Genomic DNA, 20,693 nt, shown 5'->3' on the forward strand with positions numbered 1-20,693 from the left:
CCTGTGCTAAGCGTTCAAACTCTCCTTGGAGTAGCTCTGCATGACACAAGTTAGTTTTATCATCTAATGCATGTTTTCATGACATAAACCACCCTCCTTCCATTTCTGTTTCTTATTTCCTAAGGGTTAAGACGAAGAATTCCATCTTTTCAACAAGGCACATATCTTCTATCCTTACCAGTCACCTATTATTTCAGTAAACCCCCCCTCCACCTTCCCTAGACATGCCATGATTATCATCAGCTTTATTTTGGGGTTTATCCCAAACCATCTCATACATGTTTGCATGACATACCCTGCCTTCAGTTTTTAGTGTATTATCTCATGGTCATAAGCATTCTTTTTGTCTGAGATCTTTTATCAGATTGTCATCCTTAGGACTCTCCGGCTCAACCCTCCCAGTCACAACAATGCAAAGTCAACAGGCCACAATACCGAGATCAATTGGCTGTGCCAATGCTTGTTTATAATTGCAAGGACATGTTTTTCTTATATCCGCATTTCAAACTTTCTCCAAATGCACTCATTTTCAGAATTGGCAAAGATTTTAAGAAATTATAAAGACGAACATGAATGGTCATTTTGTTAACAGTCCCACTGCCACTCATGGCCACAAGAATGCTTCTTACCTAACTCAGTTCACAGCCATCTAGCCACATAGTTTTATTTTCCCACTGCCAAATGAATTTCAGCAGCAAGGATAAATGTGCAAAATGCTGCTAATGAGGGCTCCTTCTGGCAATTGTGGGGCATATGTACAAGGAGTTAAATCCGCCAAAGCGTCAATTTTCAATCAAGACTTGTGGAACACAGCCCAACAAGGGAAGAGCCATGAAAATATCACACAAACCATTATGGCATTCTTGAATCATAGACTTCGCAGAACTCATCAGACACAAATTTCAATCATCCAATGTAGTACATGATACAGAACATATGATACTGCTGTGCCACATACACGTTGAATTTAACAACATGGACCATATGTACAAATAGATGACAGATCACCCTGCCCTCACTTGTGAAAATGCACAATTTGCTGGCATGCAAAAACACTGTCAGCCATGCCCCATGTAGTGGGTGTCCATGCATCATGGCTCTGAAAGTAGTGCCGAATGAAGATAGCACTAACTGCACACAAATATATCAAAAGTTGTGTTTTACATCAGTCTTTGTTCTTGCTGAAAGGAGCATACATAGGAAGACCATACAAACTATTGAACTCACATCCTCACCACATGTCTTACACACACACGTCTGCTCTGGTGAGGTGTAGCAATCTGATGGCAAAATCCAAAACTAGAATATGTGTTGTCAGTGAACAGACACACACATGTGTACAGTGACATGTTGTACCATAACATGCAAACATGCAGAGCCCAAGTCACACAATGCACAAGTACATCAATGCAAATGAATGTTGTCCATAATTGTCCCAATAAGTCAAGTGCACCATGTAGCAGTGCCACTCTCAACTAGACTCTGTCCCACATTAGTGGCAAGGTTGATGTAAAGAAAATACAATGATTCCAATCGTAAACAGACAAGATGTAGACTCTCAGTCACCCTCAGCACATTGACTAACAATGAGGTACACTGATGATGTCTCAACATAGTACTCATCAAAACCTCAAGGTTGATGCCAAACATTGCATATGTGCTAATGGTGCACCCTCGACAACATATGCACAGGTCATCTCAGGTTTGTACAATTAGTCTGTAACTGACAACCCATGTTCATTTACAATGGCCCATACATCCTGACAGTCACAACATGGAGTCAATATTACACAGGACACAGACAATGACAACATGGTGATGTGTAGTCTCTCAAGTATCGGGAAGTCCATTTCAATGATGCTGGTAATTGCTGGTAAAGTGTAGCAACATCAACATGTCACACCAGAAAGTACAAACTTGCACAATGCACACACACACCTAAGAAGGCACTACGCAAACACAGCAGGCACATGCACTGATGGCCAATTAGCTCTTCAATATGTTTCAGGTGATCAAGGATGAGGCCCCTCAGAGTGACACACACACAGGCCCAGAGAGACTGTAATGTTGCACTGGGATGCACAAGGGCCATAGTTGAACAGACATTGGGAGTCCTCAAATCCAGGTTCCGGTGCCTTGATGTATCGGGTGCCGACTGCTGTACAGCCCTGAACTCGTGTGCCAGATCATAATGGCCTGTTGCATTCTGCACAATATATGTGTACCCACAAACACGCCATTGGATAAAGAACAGGAGGAGCAGGCCAACCCATCTGATGGCCAGGATGAAGAGGCAGATGCCAGACACACCAGCCTCTGGTGCTGAAATAGCAAGAAGAGAACAAATAATCTCCAATTTTTTAAACCTAAACAGAGGACCAAATATCACATGTATATTCATCCCAAATATTAAAACATCGTAACTCAGTAAAATAAAATATCACCACAGCAAAGTCCTGTATGCTTGTTTCATCATTTCGCAAGTACACATATCTGTCAAGTGAAAGTAAAGTCATAATATGTGCAACATACCTATCACGTATAGCAGTGGATCTAATATCAATCACCTATGTGAATATGACATCTAACAAAGTGATCACCAACATGTGTTGATGATACGATGCAACATATGTTTGTCCCTAAAATGGCAACATCTGCAAGCAGATCACATGGACAATGTTGTCCATTCAAAAAAGTTAAGCACAAGCAGGCTTCTTCATGGATGAACTGCTGATACAACCCCCGGTCCTCCTCTAACTCTCTCACAACCATTACTAACAACTCAATACCATAGCAGGCATCAATATATGACACTCTCTCTGACTCACTGACTAAGCCAGCAGAATCCTTTGTGAGCACAGACAATCAAATACGGGGTACAGCATGGAATGCAAACTATGCAATTCAAAATACTGATGCAGCGGATAGTAGTGGACACTCCAATTTGCCTCATCACATGTCACCGGCATCAAAAGTCCAGCAGAGCCGATGTGCCTCCTCCTCGACAGTGACGGTCTGCAGAACATACTCTTATAACATAAATTGAGAGCACATTCAAAAAGATCTGATGTCTACCCTGCAACATCGGTGAACTCAAGGTGTGTGTACTGCAATGTACACTAACATTTGTGCACAACCAGTGCCGTCCCTCAATTATGGACATAACAAGTTGCAACATGCATACTTCACATGTGAGTGTTGTCAAAACAAGGACAAGACTAGGCTTGACATCAGATAATGTTCATTGTTCATGCAATAACTCTAAAGAAATGTGACCATCAGATCACGTACCACGCAGGCAATGTCATCTCTGTCACTGCTGTAAATCAGCAGCATCTGTGTCTAGACACCAGGGTCTCACACCAAGTCACAGCAAGATCCGCAGGTCATGTGGACAGCTCATGCTAACAGGCATTGTCACTTTTGCTTTTGCAAGGACTGTGACATGCAAAGTGCATCCATGGCAATAAAAAGTAACAATGACATGTTCATATATGCAGCTGGGTCTGCAACATGCTTCCTCAAGGCTCAGTGTGTTAAGTAGAGCTATGCATAGATCTGAGGATGCAGCTCCCTCATGTTAGCCGTTATATACATCTAAGTATGCATAATCTGCTCTGTGTCTGTAGGATATTGTAAACCATTGGGGACCATTGATATGGCATGTCAGATATTCTTGTAGTACAAAAGGGGGTGGTGATGGACGGAGCATCTGAACCAATCATACACTCACACCCAGTCAAAAGATCTGGGTTTAATCCATCACCATTCTTTAGCCCACTCTGCCACCCCAGTTCAGACATGGCCATATGCAAATCAGTCTGACCCTGTACCTCATGGGAACAGTCCAGCCCGAACTGCCAAGCCATGCCTTCCCTGGACCGGAAACAAGCTTCCTAGGACCAGTTTCTGGCATTTCAGCCGTCTTCAGCCAGGTTTGCTTGAATCCAGTGGCAAAGTGAGCAAGGGACTCACATCTGAGCATACCCTGCCAACTTTTGGCGAACAAGGTGGGACAAAAGGGGGTGGTGATGGACGGACCATCTGAACCAATCAAACACTCACACCCAGTCAAAAGATTTGGGTTTAATCCATCACCGTTCTTTAGCCCACTCTGCCACCCAAGTTCAGACATGGCCATATGCAAATCACAATGACAATTCTAAAATATCTTTTTCTCACTTTTATGTGTGCTGCTACATGCAGCACACATGAACTTTTCTAAATGGCATTGTTTTTACGTAACATTTATATTCAGGAAGGTACACCTTCCTATATACATATACACAATCCATGCTAGATAGCGTTTTCCATGTGTGCTGCACAAGGTAGCACACATGTGTAAAACAGACACATGGAGGTAACATGCATTTCACATGTGTTTGCCATGTTTATAGCAGGTTTACCATGGTCAATAGGTATGCACTGCCTCCTATGTATGGTGCCGCTGTGCATAGGGGGCTGAGTCAAAAGGAATGGGTGTTGCCATGGGACGCCCACCACAACACACACTGACCATCCCTTTGACACTAACCATGGCGTGGATTAACACAGCCTTGTAACTAAGGCCATTACTCTATCACCACCACAACATCACAAATTGTGAACTTGTGTTGGTGATAGGGGCATGTGCATATGGCCCTTCATGTGTCTGTACACTGACATGAGAACTGTTCAAAATCACAATCAACATCATCGTCATGTAGTAAATTTCTTTCTCCGAGACAGTGTTGTCTAACAGATCAGGTCATTTTTATGTGGCACGTATCAGGCACTCACATTGCATATCAGGGACACAGACTAAGCATATTCCGTTTGACAGATGTTCTTTGATTAGTAGTAATGGCTAGCCTGAAGAGGCACGGTTGGCATATTTCTAACATGATTGGTCACAGGCAACACACATCTTCGTGACTCAATGATTTTTATTGACATGTACAGTGACTGATGTGGTAGACTGGCCCAGTTATTAGAGCAACAACAAACCATTGTGTGAATGTCGGGGGGACACACAGATTCCAGGGGGGAAACATGTGCAGAGACATGTTGAGGAAGAGGCAGAGTTCAGTCAGTATGGTGGTTGCGGTGTCAATGGGACCACACAAAAAATGCTAATCCATATTGATGTCCCAGATGAGTGTCGTAGAGTGATTCAGGGGACAGTAGAAGCTGATGTTCCGGGGCATGGTGCTAGGTACAGATCCAAACAGAAACAGTCAATTTGACAGAGATGACTGCTACCGCTACCCTATTCGAAAGATTGTTGAATTGCCCACATCTTCCTCTTCTGATGTGTCATGTGCTTCCTGTGTGCTTTATGGAAGATTGTCTGGGGCACTGTGAGGCAGTGACACATCAGGGGATGAGATGTGGATGTTGAAGGTGCAGCAGTAGTCATCTGTGCCAAAGGTTCAGACAGCACTGCTATAATGAGAAGCTGCAGGGCTTGGAGGACTCCAGCAATGTCTCTGTGAAATGCAGCCATGGCTGCCAAGTGTGAAGCTTGCATCCGCTCCATGTTCTCCATCATCATTTGCATGTGACACAACTCCTTGGTGACATAGCTGGAGCCACTTTGACTGGACAGTTGTTCTTGTCTCTGAGTCAGTACTCCAGCGATGTCAGCCATGGAATACTGGAGAGCATGGAGCGGTCTGTGAGTGCCTGTACCGCACGATGTTGAAATGTTAGAAGTGGGTCCTCAAGGTCCTGGGAGACAGCTGTGGTGGTAGCTGCTTGATGCTGTGTGTTTTATCCATGGGGTGAAGCTACTGCAACACAGCTAGATGTCTGTGCTTCCGGAGATGGGCTGCCAAGGGAGTTGAGCAGCTCTTGGAGAGTGTCCTGTTCAAAGGGTTGAGATGTCTCCATCTTCATCATTGAAGAGTGGGGGAGACTTCTGTACAGGAGGTGATGTTTCTCCCTCTACAATGTAAAGGTGAGATGCTGTTGTATGTGTGTGTCAAGTATGATACTGCATTCCATTAGTTTACAAGCAGACTGCATGACAATGTCCATTCAGAGTGTTTGGGAGGAGATACCCATTACATGCAGGATAGTGAATCATTGTACAATATCACTGATGTGACATTATAGTTGTAAATTCTTTTCTTACACTTTACAAGTATGCCAAATGTGAGTGGCCAATTTCTACACACATGCAGCAGTAGTTGAGTCCTCTGTTCAGTAGTGACAGTGGTGCAGGTTGTACCATATTGTTGTCAATGCAGATTAGCTCAAATTAGCTCAGATTTATGTGTCTGTACACTGCATTGTGGTAGAGTATCCCCTACTCAGTGCACTATGATCTTTGTAAAGGTTGTTCATTTTTGGGGGTGTGCATTACATGTTGCCACACATTGCTGTTGTCAATGCAACATGATTTTTGTTGTGGCATGAGTAGGGCTATTGTCATGTTGTGATCTGGGTTGATGTGATGTGCCACATGAAATGGGCAGGGAGATATGCTTGATTTGCCATGATACAAACTGTGTAGATACATAATGATGTTGTTAAGTTAAAGTGAGTAATGATATTCTGATCGATGCTTGATGATCTGCAGGTATGGTACTGCTTCTGTTTTACTGCCCTTCATCCCCTTCACTCAGTGACCCTTTCACTTAAGTGCATTTCCAATGGTGTGATGTTGCAAGCAGGGGGAAATATGGGTCTTGATCACAGTTGGGACACTTGTGCATTGTTGGACAGCAGATGTCATTCTTATATCAGGCGTTGTATGGATACGAGGAAGTGACAGAGTGAGACATGCTCCTTCAAGGATAAACTTCACACTCATCCACTTGCACTTTGCAAGAATGTGCATGTGCAGTAAGCTTCCCCTTCATGCACATGTACAATCTTCAACTCAATTCAGACACCCGTGCACAATGGTGCATGTGTGCTGCCATCGGTGGTGGCATGCTCACTTCTGAGCATCATCAGTCTTATTCATGGTGCATTACCATATTGTTGTCAAAGAGATGCAGCACTGTGTAGACAAGTTGTATGTGTGCTGTGTTTAGGCAAGGAGGCCAATGTGACACTCTGCCGCCTCTCCAGTCAATGTGCCCCTTTGCTTGTTCATGTTGCCCTTATTTTGTATTCTGATGTAAACATTTTTTTCTATATTTTGGATTATCTTTCTGTGCAGATTTCCAAGTCTGTGACACCACCTATGTGTGTCTAGCAATATAGTCATTGACTATGGTGATATGTGGCTGTGCCCCCAGGGACAATAGTATCTAGCACAAGATCTGCAGTCAGTATGGGTGTGCACTGAGTGATGTTTATTTGGGCATGAGTGACATTGGTCCCATCCACTCCGTCCCTCCAGTCCCTGGTTGTTACTCACCCTGTTGCTGATGTTGCTGGTCATGTTCAGCACTATCCTGTCCCTGGACTCCAACCACCGACTCCTCGCTGATGACTGTGGGCACCTAGGCATCCAGATCTACCTTTAGCGCTGATCTCCCACCTCGGGTCTGCAGTGCTGCCTGGTAACTGCTGGACAGTTTCTGCCAGGCTTTGCGCTTGGCATCATGCCAGCACTTCTTGCAGTCGGTCACTGTCCTCTTGACCTCTGCAACAGCATTCACCTTAGCTACGATGGACTGCCATATTGCATTTTTGGTCCCCAATGACACAGTGGAGCTGACAAAGAGCTGGTGTTGTTTGTCTGTCACCTCCGCAATCAGGATCTAATTTTCCTGCTGGCTGAACCTGGTTTTCCTCTTCCTCTTCCCCTGGGTCTTTGGATGGTCTTCCTGGCTGTTTGTGGTGTTGGAGGTGTTCTCTCCTGAATTACTGGGTCCAGCTTCCTCCTGGTTCTTCAGGTATTTTTTTGTGTTGTGTTGTTTTGGGTACTTTGCAGTCATTTTGTAGTGATGTAGATTTTTCCGCAAAACATGAAAAAAGTGGTGCCACTCTGATTAGCTGCTTAGGCCGGACACCACTTGTTTTACGTTACCGGCAATATTATTTTTGCTGTAACACAGAGGTTAACGTCGACAAATATCCATTTCCATTGGAATGAAGTCTACATGCTGCAGTGCTCGTTGGAACAGGATAGGCTTAGAAATGAGTATGTTCTATGAAGGAACAGGGATGCAACTTCCAGAGCGAGGATTATTGTCAGGAACAGGAAGAAAGTTAGGATACGTAGAGGTAAAGGCCTTGGTCTACACTCAAATTACAAGATTAGAAGAGGTCAAGCATGGAAACTCTGGAGAATAGGATGTTACAAGACAGAATGAGTACCGTACATCCTCACATTCAGGTGAAAGGTTGAGTCTTATGGGACATGAGAGGTAGAACCACTATATGAGGATACATTCATATCAGTAAGATGCTTGGCAACAGTTCCCTGTTGTTTTTTCTCTGTTCTGCTGTCCATCATGTTTGTAACTTGTTACTGCATCCTCACACTTTGTTATTTAATTCCCTCAAGTGTTACTTTATCAATATTGCCTTCCTCATTCAGTTCTCAGCCCATACCTTTCCTCATTGATTGCATTCACTTTTAGCTTTACCCACATCATTTGAGCTACTCTCCACTCCCTTGTTTTGCTACAAAGCTTTTCTATCTTGAAGTTCTATTGTCACTTTTCTTTGTGAATACAGCTCAGGACCTGTATCCTGCAGGGCTGGGGCTAATAACAGCACTTCTCCACTGAGTGAGAGATTAGATTTATTACATACATTCTTGTAGTATATTTCTTGCTGAGGCCTTTTGAGACTTTGATACTGGAAGTCTGCAATAAGGAATGAATGAGGAGCAAAGCAGTCTCATTGTTGCAATTGCTGCAGACCCATTTGCATATCGCGGTACTAGTAGGTGGTGGCAGCTCCTGCAAACACCGCTGAGCGCTGGGGGGCAGACTGCGAGGCACGCGCTGTGTAATGACTTATGATTACTGTGTCCTCTTCTGCCTGCTCATTCACTCTCACCCTCACCCTATTTTATCTGCTAGTTCTTAAGTTCTTCATTTACGCTTCTAAAAGCGGCTGCTGATTTTTAAAATTGTTGTTTCCTCATTTTATTTTTACTCTTGCACTTACTTGCTGCGAGGTGTGCTTTCCCCTGCCCCGGTCCATCACGGCTGCATTGCCGATTGTGTGGAGGGCAGGGCGCCATCTTGGCTCAGTCCCTCGCCCGGCAGGACCGTAGGCTGCGGTCTAGCTGGAGGCGGGGCTAGGCTACATATTGGCCGAGTGAGAGAGAAACGCTGCGGTACTAGTAGGTGGTGGCAGCTCCTGCAAACACTGCTGAGCGCTGGGGGGCAGACTGCGAGGCACGCGCTGTGTAATGACTTACGATTATTGTGTCCTCTTCTGCCTGCTCATTCACTCTCACCCTCACCCTATTTTATCTGCTAGTTCTTAAGTTCTTCATCATGGCTGCATTGCCGATTGTGTGGAGGGCAGGTCGCCATCTTGGGTCATTCCCTAGCCCGGCAGGACCCTAGGTTGCGGTTTAGCTGGAGGCGGGGCTAGGCTATATATTGCATATGTTGACCCGAACGCGCAGCGGATGCACCGCAGGCGCGCCAAAGGCGCGCCTAAGGCAAGCCCGTCTGCGCCCGTCCGCGGCCGGCCGCAGGCCAGGGGCAGGAAACTCTGTCAGTTTTAACAACTACTCAGTCCCGGCCCTGATTCGCCTGCACGACCACTGGCCCCTTAGCCCCACCACGCAATCACGATTGGACATATTGGGAATTCTTAGCCCCCGGACAAATTTTGAGGAATTTGCTTCCCCCCTGGCTGTGGCCCTGCCCCCTCCCTTCTTGGCAGTTCCAGGCGAGCCCCCCCCCTCACCAAGAGAGTAATTAATCCCAGCCTTACAGTCAGCTATCTCAATAGCCGCTCGCTGGTTAAACACCAGTTAGAGATCTTCCACTTTTTGGACTCGGAAAAACCTGACATGCTACTATTGACAGAAACTTGGCTTAATGAGGAATCTACCCCAGATATCCTGGCTGCAGTCCCCCCGGGCTACTACATCCTCCAGGCCAACAGGTCATCTGGCAAGCCGGGAGGCGGGGTCGCAGATATTGTCAAACAGTCCCTCAGGTTTTCACCCCTTAAAACTGTTAGTATCCCTTCTTTTGATTGCCTTATCCTAAGACTCGAGTCCTCTTTGTCCCCCCTTATTTGTGTTTTTGTCTATCGGCCTCCTCAGCACATGCCCGATTTCCCGTCACTGTTTAGCAACATGCTCTCCCAGCTGGTGATTAATAATTCCAGAGTTTTATTCATAGGCGATTTTAACTTTTGGCCTTTGGACGCCAGGGAAAGCCCTTGTTCCTCGGCCTTCACCGAGCTACTAGAAGGCATGAACTGCTTACAACATATCAGTTCAGCAACTCATGTTAAAGGCCATGTCTTAGACCAGGTCTGGACTTCTAACCTTGCTATCTCCAATCCCCTTATTTCCCCCTGCCCATGGTCAGATCATTTTACTATCTCATTTGACCTGACCTCGGCTTCCCGCACTAGTCTAACTCCTGTGGGAAGCCTCCTAGCTAGGAACTGGAACAAAGTCGATCCTAGGGAACTTTGTTCTCTACTCAGTTCCTCGATTCCCGCCGAGCACGACTCCCTTGACACTCAGGCCCTGAGTTTGAGACACTGGCTTGAATCAGCTAGCGACATTGTTGCGCCGCTTAGATACATCAAATTAAAACGCCCTCACGATGCTCAGAAATGGTTTTCAGAAGAACTGAAAGTAGAAAAACTCTTGCTTAGGCAGGCTGAGCGAAACTGGAGGCGAGAATATGCCCCCGAGAAAAAACTGTTATTCACGGCTCAGCTCAAAGTCTACAAGCAATCCATCCTTCAGGCAAAAACCCTGTATTTTTCCAAAAAGATTGTAGACTCGGCCACAAAGGCTAAAGACATCTTTTCTATTGTAGAAGAACTCTCACTTCCAGATAGGGTGACCATTAAACCTCTCCCCTCCCAAGCCCTTTGCGACTCCCTTAATTCTTTTTTTGTGGAGAAAATTGTCAAGATTAAAAACAGTATTGTCTGCCACACGGCACCCTCTATACCTATACCTGCCCCCCCTCTGGCCACTGTTAATCCCCATACAGTAGATCAGATACCTCTGATATCCGAGGAGGACTTTTTTGTCCTGTTGAAAAAGGTCGGGTCGGGCTCCCCTACTGACTGCTGTCCCCCCATATCTCACGAGAGGCTTTTACTGCCTGTCCCACTCCCGCCTTGACCCTTCTTAACAATTCCCTACGACTGGACCGGGGTCCCTGAATCCTTTAAGACTGCCGAGGTAGTACCTATCCTGAAAAAGCCCAATGCCGATTCCTCTGTGATGAACAATTTTCATCCCATCTCTCTCCTCCCCTACTTGAGTAAAGTGTTGGAGGCCCATGTCACCGGCTTTCTGAGCGCCTTCATTGAAGGCTCTCTGTTCCTTGATCCGCAACAGGCCGGCCATTCGACTGAGTCAGTCATTCTTTCTGTAATGGAGGAATTGCGGAGAGGGGCGGACCTTGGGACTAACCAGACCTTGGTGCTCCTGGATCTGTCCGCCGCTTTCGACACGGTTGACCACGACATTTTGGTCGACCGTGTCGAAGAGGCCAGCATCCGGGGGACAGCCCTGGAGTGGGTTAGCTCTTTTATGACCGTCCGCCACCAGGCTGTCCGTCTCTTTAACTTCTCAGGGGAAAAGGTTGGGCTGACTTGCGGTGTCCCCCAGGGTTCTTCCCTCTCTCCCCTTCTTTTTAATTTATATCTGACCCCCCTTATTCGTTCCCTGCAAAGCAGTAAGGTCACTGCTTTTAACTATGCTGATGACATCCAGCTAGTTTTTGATATTGATTCCTCTGACCAGTCTATTCACAACTTCCAGTCAACTCTATGCCTCATTAGCAACTGGATGGAGAAAAATTATTTAAAACTTAATACTGACAAACCGAGTTGGTCCTAACCGGCGGCGTCTCCAACCCTTGGAGCTCTAATTTCTGGCCTCCTTGCCTTGGTCCCCCTCCATGCCCCGTGGACTCCGCCAAGAGCCTTGGAGTCATTATCTGTAAGGACCTTTCTCTGAAACCCCATATCAACGCGGTGGTCTCCTCTAGTTTTTTCCACCTCCGTAAGATCCGTAAGATCTCTTGTTTTCTAACCAGGGAGGCCCTTACTCTGGCTCTTTTGGCCCTAGTAGTGTCCAGGCTTGATTATGCAAACTCTCTTTACGTAGGCATCCCTGCATATCAGCTAGACCGCCTAGAGTTGGTGCACAATCAGGCCGCGTGTTTTATCTTCCATCAACCTAGACACCACCATGTCAGCCCCCTGCTTAAAGCTCTTCACTGGCTTCCGGTGGCCAAGCGAATTTAAATTAGGCTGTATCACCTTTAAGACATTGGCAGGCCAAGGCCCGGTGTTCATCTCCTCTCTCCTTCATCACTACCTCCCGTCACGTAATCTTCGTTCCTCTCACTTGGCTCTGCTCACTACCCCTACTTTCAAACGCAAAAAAACATGGTGGCCTCAGATTCTCATTTCTTGCCCCTTCCCACTGGAATGCACTCCCCCTGGAGCTGAGAGTTACCAACTCCTACGCTCGCTTCAGGTCACTCCTGAAAACATTCTTGTTCCATAAAGCCTATGATTAAATATTGTTTGTGTTACCCCACTGCTGAACTGTCTACCCCTTCCCCGCTCACTGCGCCATTTATTTATTTTTATTTTGAAAGTTTTATATAGCGCGAACAAGATCTTCGCAGATATCAGAGCGCTTTACAGAGGAGGGGAGCATGTATACGCAGATACATCAATCATGTTAACAGTACATTGAAGTGATATCATAAGACAATCAAGTAAGTCAATTTCAAAGTCAAAAATAAAAATACAAGGGTTCGAACAAGTAGTACAGATGAGTATCGAGTCTTTGAAACCGTGAAACCGTTTGGTGTAAGCGTGCTTAACAAATGCTTTTAACATAACAACATAACATAAGTAGGAAGAAGCAGAAACCGATGTAAATGAAGAAGCAGCTGGTTTGGTCAACAGTGTAATGCTTTATCTTGGTGTGAGTAATTTACTTTCTTTTTTAAGAAATCATAAAAAAAAATCTGAAAAAGTACCCAAAATTACATGTCTTGAAGATTTAGTATTTTGCCTTATTTCATTTAGGGAAAATGTGTCCAGTTTGGATGTGATGTTGCATTTCTTTTTGTGAAGTGGTTGGTGATTTCTGCAGAGAGGTTCGTCCCGAAGTTCACTTTTCCACTGATGAGGGCTTGAGTGACGGTTTCCTTGGTGCTATTAGGTAGCCACTTGAACATCTTTTTCAGCATTCTCAGGGTGTGTGAACAGAACTTGGTGACTGTGTTGCCGGACGTAATTGCGGAAAGAAGGAACCCACATCCGGAGGCTCTGAATTAGCTCAGAATCATCCTTGAGACAACCAAACAGAACGATATTCAGTTTGTCTATCTACACCGCATTTAATCCAATCCTTAAAGTAAAATTCGGTCATCATCAGACAACATCACGCCATCTCGTTTTTATGGTGACATCATATTCATCATTAGCCTGTTATCCATTAGTCATGCAGCAAATCTTTATTGAAATACCATGAGGACCTCTACCTTTCATCTATTTATGATACATTGAAAGCATCCTTTTACCTGGGATAACTAAGCCTATACATCAAGTTCCACAGTGTCTACATTGACTGCTTAACATGATTGGTCTCTCAGATATCTTCTTCAATTCATCTATTGTGTCGAGTGTGTCCCTCTTTCTGACAAAGGCACCCCTGTAGTGCCGAAATACGCGAAGAATACCACCAGTCATTTGAATTTGTGCCACACAGTTTTTTATTGAAACTGCTTTTTTATTTTTTCAAGGAGAGCAATGTTTTTAAATGGTTTAAAGTGTGTTTGTGAGTTTGTATGATGGACATGAAAGCGACTGAATGATTATTATATTTTTATCAAATTGTGTAATACCTAATAAATGTTCATTTTGTATTTTTGATAATTAATTTGTTGTCTGTGGTTCTTTTTGATTATTATTGTTCTTTAATTAGCATTTATATTCTGTTCACTGAATGGTTGCCTTTAATCTATACATTGACTCTGTTGACCTAGGCAGACATGTCCAGCTTGCTATCAATGATTCAGATATTCCTTGCTTGTGTGCTGGGGATGGGAGTGGCCTGAGTTCTGTTGGCCACCAGTTGGACCATGGCAAAGCATTTTTTCGAAAAATCACCACTTCGGATTTCTCAGTCTTCAGCTTTAGACAGTTGGACTTCATTTATGAGGCCACTTCTGTCATGGACAAATGGCAGTTGTTCCTGGTCCTGGGAGTTTGTCGGAGAGGAACAGTATTATCATATGTCCCATGCAGGCCCATTGTTGTTTTCCTAATGCTAGCAAGAGCATGTTGCAGACTGTCCTCTGTTCTTCACACGTTGCTCTATAGACATATTTTGCTTCGTGCCACACTGTACTTTCACACAGAACATGCTGTTGTTTTTGCATTCTGTTCTAATGTGGGATTGTGTCTGAACATGTAGACAAGGTCGAACAAAAATGCCTCTAGTTATTCTGTTCTGGTCAGGCCTTAGGACCTAGACAAAACATGCAAATTCAGCTGTTGTTTGGGAACATGTACTTTTGCCATATAGGTATGCACAGATAGGTAAGACACACTTAGGGAGGGACCTTTGCAGGGAAAAGATCGGGACAGCACCTGAGATGTAGAACGTTCATCTGTTTATACTAAGGTACGAGGTCTGCAACTAATACCCAGAGATCTTCTCATATATAATCATTTTGCTTCTGTAGAAGGGGAGGGAGGTCAGGCTACACTATGGTATATAATGACAGCTCCATTTATTATTTACAGACTACTTGCTATGCTAACCGTTTTTGTGTTAGGCATTTTCCCACTTGATGTGGCATGTATACTGCATACTAGAACACAACAGTAAAAATAAACATTTTAACTTTCCTCCTGTCTCTGTCAGAACTTACTATGGACTAGTATGAGTGTGAGAGTTAGAGGGTGTGTCATGTAACCGGGATTACTGAGAGGGTCAGGAGTGTTGTGTTCGGGGTGTCTAATCGCTTGTTTTCTGTGAATGAGTAAGAGGGGAAGTGAGACACTATAGCTAGTCGGTCCCGGGCTCATGAGTACTCAGGTGGTAGGATGACTTAGTCCATGCCTACTAAGGGTCCATTATCCCAAGCATAGTTCTGTGACTCCGCAGAATCGCTGTCACATGGTGCTGCCAACGTTTGGTCTGAGTGGTTCTTGTGCTGGTCCCCAATACCCTTGCACCATTTTCCAGAGACGTCTGTGGTGGGATGACTTAGCCTAACCAGTTTTTAGGGCTCACCTTTTGCTGTAGGTTTTTCAAGCTTGAAGTTTAAAAAGTTTTAAACCCATTTTGCGCTACTGTTTGTTTCCCTTGTCTTTCAGTGATGGCTCAGCCATTTCAGATTCTGACTCATTGCAGCGCTGCACTTACTCAACATTTGTTGTAGCATGGGGTCCCCAATGCAGTGTCATCAGTTGTTTTTGTAGTCAAATTGGATCCTGCATATTGTTTCAAAGTCTTCTACTCCTGGGTTACCTTGTCCACAGTGGTTGTGAATGATAATTCTTTCCATGCATATACTCCTGCCGCTGTTCCTGCAGCTAATCGCCCTTATGCAGTTGTTGAAGCTCCTCTTAGAGCCTGGGAGCACCAGATTCAGTTTTATAGTGCCCTACCCCCTCCCATTTCTTTTGTTAATATGGGCCCCTTGAGTATTGATGGGGCCACTTGGCCTGTGTTGGCCAGCTTTACTCCACATCCTCTCTATCTTAATGCTAATTTGGCAGAAGTTTGTTTGTTGTATGGTCAGGCAGTTCTTTATAGACACTTGATCTAATTTGTAGCCGATGCTTTTCTAGTGGCTCTACCTGGGGCTGTGTCTCCGGTGCAGGCTGCACATAGTGGAGGTCTTGTGATTAGCCCTGTTATGATTAATTTGGTGATGGGCAAACATCCTCCAAATCTTGAGGACTTGCCGTTTTGGATTGCTCAGAAAATTGAACAGCTTAATGCAGTTTTCCATCCCACAGGTCCTGTCGAAAAGCACAGGATCCTTACTATGTGCTTGCCTAGTGGTCTGATTCCTCCGTTGGCTGGCTTCAACACCAGGTGGAGGGTGTTTGCCTCAGTGTATACACTTTGTGATGGCACCCCCTCGATGAGCGTTCATTTGATCGCTCTTAAAGAGGTACAGGATGAATATGGAGCAGGTCCTGCCCTAGATCAGGGGATGAAATTATTGGGAATTTTTCCTGTGGTCTCTGGAATTATTCTTTCTGATTTTAAAGGTGAAGCAGCAGCTTTGATGGTTCATCAATACCTTTCAGCGGTGCCTGACCTTGATGGGAACGTGAGTTGACGATTATTAATGCTGACGTTTATACATCTTTGGGACTCAATTATCTGGGGGTTAGACCTTCTCCTCAGTCTCAGGGTAAGATCCCTCTTGCATGGGAGGGACGTCCAGCCTTTCCTACAAGTCTTGGGACAAAAATAAGGAGCAACAGAAGCCTAGGTCTTGTGGTGGTTTGCCACCACTGGAAGCTTCTGAACAACGACATGATTTATGTGATTGCTCTAAGATTAAAACTCCTGAGAGGTTTCAAGTTCCTGATCCTAGTTCTCCTCTTTCCTATTAGGAATCGTCTGATCAACAATACGACCGTTGAGGACGGCAAGATCGCTGACAAGTCGAGTCCACGCAACCTCAGCAGGACCTGCATTGCTCTTTTGACGTGAAAGTTAAGAGAGAGGAATCAATTCCATTTATAGCCCCATACCAGAAGAAGAAGGTTACTGCATTGACACCAAAATATGGCCCTGACAGTGAGAACCCTCCTCCTAGACAGGAGTTGGGTGGTGACTCTCCTCGACAGTGCGGCAGAAATTACTGTAGTGCGCCAGACAGTCCACCCATTTCTGGAGGTGAAAGTAACTGATACCTTTGTGCCTGTTGAAACTGCAGACACTCGCATAGCAAACCCTCATAGACTTTATCATGTAGACATTCAGATTGAAGGAGACATTAAGCGCACCATAAATGCTATTTTTTGCGACAACTTGATGTATTCTTATGACTTTTTACTGGCGGGGGTCCATTGGCCTCCCCCTTTGCTCTTGCTTGTCCTTGAGGTGAGGATGTGATTATGCCTTTCTTTTTGCAATATGTTCCTGATAAGACTAAGCATGCTTGTGCTTATGAATGGGCTTTTGCCTTGGCCCCGGCCTTATACCGCAACTAAGCTGGTTGACTTATGGATTCTCCATGGCATATTGTGCCTTTTTGCTCTGTTCCTCCGCCACTGCCTCAATGTCTAATTTAACGTGATGCGAAGGCGACCGTTAAAGAAATTCGTACTCAATTGGAGTATCAGAGTGTGATTGAACCCTGTGACTCTGCAATGAATATCTCTCTCTTTCCGGTTTTGAAACCTGATGGTTCATTTCGCATTGTTTTAGATTATAGACATTTCAATAGTCATACCCGTACATATGCAGTGCAACAACATGCATAGTAGAGCATTGATCAGTAATATTGCACATACAAGATTTAAAACTACTTTTGATATTTCCAATGGCTTTTTTAGTGACAAACTGGCTCCTGAAAGCCGGTATTTGTCCGCATTCAGCACCCTCAGCACTCAGGGAGTATGTGAGATTTCCTATGAGGTATACGGATTGCCCTGGTGTTTTTGCAGCACGTATAGTTTCGCTTTTGAATGAAATTGACCCAGAAGCATTTTCTTATGTCAATGGCATATACCTGACGGGCGATAACTTTAGTCCCCATCTTGCAGGAGGGGATGGCATCATTGCATATCTGGACTACAAATTACATTTTGCGAAATTATATATTGCATTTCTGGAAGTTCTCTTTCTTGGCTATGAACTGAACAATGAGGGTAGGAGTTTGGCTCCCCATTTTTTGGAGACGTGTGCTCAACTGCAACCTCCTTCTACCATCTAAAAATTGCAGTCACTGCTAGGTTTTTGAACTTCAGCAGGACTTACATTCCTGACTATACTTAGAGTATCAAGTCTCTTTATGCTTTGATACAACCATACTTTTCTGCTTCCTCTTGGCTTCCGGACCACAAGCAGTACTCTGTGCTTTGCAGTCTGACTTACTTGAAAAGCAATACTTACAAACTAGATTAAATACTACAAATTTGGTAATCCGGATTCAACCCGGAGTGATCAGTTTCACTTATGTGTGTTTTAATGAGGGTGACACAGTTCCAATTGCTTATAAATCGCATCTGTATACTCCTGCAGAATTGCATTTCTCTTCTACTGAAAAAAATCCCAAGCTGTGCAGATGGCTGTTCTGAAAGAATGCCCTCTGACACAAGGTAAACACATTTTTGTCATTTCTCCCATGCCAGCTCTGGAGGCGGTCACGAAAGCCAGTTTCCCTAATTCTGAAGCTCTATATTCTTGTTGGATTTAATAGGCTACGACATTGACATCGGCTGATGTCAGTTTTGTTTTAGACCCTTCTTTGCAAACACAAAAATGTCTTCAGTATGAACATGCTCATCCTCTCCCTTCTTCCATTCTTCCTTTTGATGAGTACAAATGTCTCATTTACACTGATGGCTCAGCTCAACCAGCCATTGGTTCTAAGCAGGCTTATTTAGCGGCATGCACTATTGTCATAGGTACAATAAACAATTGAGTTTTTACACCTACCTTGGTGCACAACCAGTCTCTTGGAGACTGCACTGCCCAACTGGCTGGCTTATGTGCAGTCCTCTTGGCTCTTAAATATGCTGATCCTGAATTACCCACCCTTGTTGTGTGTGATACATTTTACTGCAGAAAGTCACTTAATGAAAATTTGTTTTGGGGGGATAAAATGATTTTTGTGATTCTCAAGGTAGCACAATAAAGCATGACACACTTTGGGTTATGGTGAAGGCCCTTAAGGCACACTGCAGGTCAGTCCAAAAGCACACAGCGGGACAGTCCTTCCTCTTCAGTCTACCGGCTTTCTCCTCGGCAGTGGTTCCTTCTTCATTCCAGGATGATCTAATTTTCTGCAGTCTGGGTAACCCTTTTTATACCAGTGTTACCTTTGTTCTCTATAGGCAGAGACGCCTTGGCTTGGTCAGAACCAGTTCAGGTCAGTTCCTGAGCACTTTGTTTTTCTGTCTTCTCCTTCCCTTTCAGAGAGAGGGGCAGGGTTGTCAGCCACACAGCAGGAGGTGGAGCCAGCATTGTGGAAGGCAGGCCCAGCCCTATTCAGGCCCAGGTGCTATCCCCTCCCACCACTCAAGATGCAGATGCAGTCATTCAGCCTTGGGCTGACTCATCCAACCTCCTGGGAGCTCCCTAGCCCCTGTCACTCACAAACCAGACAGTCAATTCACATACAGGTCAAGGCACACAGAAAGGTCAGACAAGAGAACAGCCATTTTCTAAAAGTGCTGCTCTCAAACACAGGATTTTAAAACCATCTGCCCTAAAATATGCGTTATTAAATTCTGAGTTCAGGGATACCAGAATGTAATTTTTTTATCTTGCTCCTATGGGAAGATATGTAGGTAAACATTATACACAGCATTCCCCATCATAGCCTACGGGCAAGATAGCCCTCTCAATAGTGAAAAATGAAAACAGCTCTAATTCACTACCAGGGCATGTCACACACACTAGTACATGCTCTACCTTTCATATACACTGTACTCTGCCCGGGGGTCGGGGGGGGGGCGTACCTTGGGCCTTCGATAGGGGTGCCCAAGGTGTACAGAAAGGGAAGGGTTAGGCCTGGCCAGTGTGGACACTGGCCAGGGAAGCATGCCAGTTAGCAACTGGACCCAGGCACAGCGAGGACAGGGACAGGCATGAGACACCATTTTTGGGCTACTCATGTGGGTGGCACAATCAGTGCTGCAGGCCCACTAGTAGCATTTGAATCACCTGCCCTGGCACTCTCAGTGCACTTTACTAAGGACTTTCTGGTAATACGGATACGCCAATCATGGATAACCAATCACAATTAGAATTTACTCAGGGATACTTGCACTTTGACACTGATCATCAGTGGCAAAGTGCCCAAAGCATCTAAACCAGCAAAAACTAAATCCAGCACAGCGTCAAAAATACAGGAGATAGAGGCACAAATGTCAGGGGAAACCACGCCAAAGATGCCAGGTCAATCACGTGGCCCCTCCAGCTGAAAGTGGGGAGAATTACCCACCCTCTCGCTAAGGCGGAAAAACCTGGACAGACCATCAGCGTTGGCGTGTTCTGTGCCAGGGCGGTGTTCCACCATAAAGTCCATTCCCTGTAGGGAGATGGACCACCTCAACAGTTTTGGGTTCTCACCCCTCATCTGCATTAACCATCTGAGGGGCCTGTTGTCTGTCTGAACCCGGAAGTGAGTCCCAAACAGATAGGTCCTCAGCTTCTTCAGAGCCCAGATCACAGCAAAAGCTTTCCTTTCAATCACACTCCACCTCTGTTCCCTGGGAAGTAGCCTCCTACTAATGAGGGCTACAGGTTGGTCCAAGCCCTCGTCATTGATCTGTGAGAGTACTGCTCCCACACCATTCTCTGAAGCGTCTGTCTGCACTACAAATTCACTGGAGAAATCAGGCGCCTTCGACACAGGTGC

This window comes from Lissotriton helveticus, chromosome 2_1 (genome assembly GCF_964261635.1).
Source record: "Lissotriton helveticus chromosome 2_1, aLisHel1.1, whole genome shotgun sequence".
In the NCBI taxonomy this organism is placed as follows: domain Eukaryota; kingdom Metazoa; phylum Chordata; class Amphibia; order Caudata; family Salamandridae; genus Lissotriton; species Lissotriton helveticus.